Source organism: Bison bison, unplaced genomic scaffold, assembly GCF_000754665.1.
Source record: "Bison bison bison isolate TAMUID 2011002044 unplaced genomic scaffold, Bison_UMD1.0 scf7180017864270, whole genome shotgun sequence".
NCBI lineage: Eukaryota > Metazoa > Chordata > Mammalia > Artiodactyla > Bovidae > Bison > Bison bison.
Genome location: NW_011494842.1, coordinates 7,767,380 through 7,768,776, shown reverse-complemented (window position 1 = coordinate 7,768,776; position 1,397 = coordinate 7,767,380). Strand labels below are relative to the sequence as shown.

At 46.1% G+C, this 1,397-nt stretch overlaps 1 protein-coding gene across 3 annotated transcripts in view; it reads left to right on the top strand.

Annotated features, from left to right (window-relative positions):
• Window positions 1-137: 137 nt before the first annotated feature.
• The window catches only part of FKBP5 (FK506 binding protein 5), a 119,342-nt gene continuing 118,082 nt past the window's right edge, over window positions 138-1,397 (top strand). For 2 of the 3 annotated variants that reach the window (XM_010848641.1, XM_010848643.1), the window contains exon 1: window positions 138-346. The gene's annotated coding sequence lies outside the window, so the exon portion shown is untranslated. The remainder of the gene's footprint in view (window positions 347-1,397) is intronic. The other variant, XM_010848642.1, reaches the window with a different exon arrangement.

Below are 1,397 nucleotides of genomic sequence, written 5' to 3'. Positions count from 1 at the left end.
CCGCCGCCGCGAGCGGGAGAGAAACTTCGGTCTCCCGGGCCCGGGCGGCGGGAGAAGTGGGCCCGCGGTGAGCCTTGCGCCGGCACGCATCTTAGGCGCGATGGAGCCTCGCTCACCTGGCGGGCCCGCCGAGGGAGGGATAACGGAGCGTCCCGCCGCAGCCGCGGTCCCCGGCTTTCGGTCTGCGCTCCCGGGGCGGTGGGTGTGGATATGCGCGTTCGCCGCCTTTCACCTGCCGCCCCGGGAGGAGGACCGGTGACTGGGAACACGGCCTCCCCCGTCCTCGACTGCCTGTAGAGGGGACTGGGGCAGCGCCGTTCCAACAGGTGATTATCCCAAGTGCCAGGTGAGAGCCACTGAAAAGTTGTTTCAGTGTTCGATAATTCAGTTCACTCCCTGGGCTTTGTTCAAGCCTTCTCCCGTAATGAATTTTTTTTTTTTTTAAAGGTGTGCTGACCGTAGTATAGGAGTCAAAAACCAGTATTGATTGGGGTGCGGGGTGGTGGGGAAAGTGGGGAGTGTCGCCAGCGTGTGGATTGCCTTCTTTCCATTGACTTGGCCGGGAGGAACATCTTAGTTTAAAAATCGGTTTCTGCAGTGGTGGTGAAAGCATGCATAGTAAGGTACAAGTTGTAAATGGAGAATGCAGAGCTCGAGATATCCTTCCCTGTGGTTCAGGACAGAGTGTACAACGTTTGGCCGCCATTCAGTAAATTCTGCATGAAGCAGTTTGAGCTCGTGGTTTTGGATTTACTTTACAAGAGTGGAATAAGGCTTAGCTTTGAATGGGAGCTTTCTTTGCCTCTCTGAAGGCACACAGGAGTGTTTATTTTCATTGTCTTCTCGTTTTGTTAGATTGTAGACAAGGGAAAAGTTAAGGCATATTTTGGTTCAGTATTTTTAATAGCCTATGGGAATTCTCCTTCACCCATTCTCCCCCTCCCCCGCCCCGCATAAGAGTATTTATTTTAAAATTCGAGGGTAGAGTTGAACAACTTTTTATTCTTGTGGAAGTTTTTATGTTATACTTTCACTTATTTTCTGTTTCTCTCTCTCACAGCTGACCTCAGTTAAAATCTACAGTTACGGCCTTGACCAATTTAGGGCATTTATAGAAAAAGTTTTAAAATAATATGTAATTATTTTAAAATATATTATGAAGGTTTAGATAACTCAGATTTTTCTTATGTCTTTTTTAAAATGTCTGTGCTGGATATGATTTGAATAAGAGATGTAAGGAACTTCTTAAGGACAGTTACACTTTTGATTTAATTATGTTACTTTATTAGTGCTTCATTGAATGGTAATTTTAGTCACATGTTAATTAGTAACACCTTTGAAAGGTGCACTCTAACCAATAGGCTAGTTGTGACTGTTCGGGATTTTTTTTTTTTTAT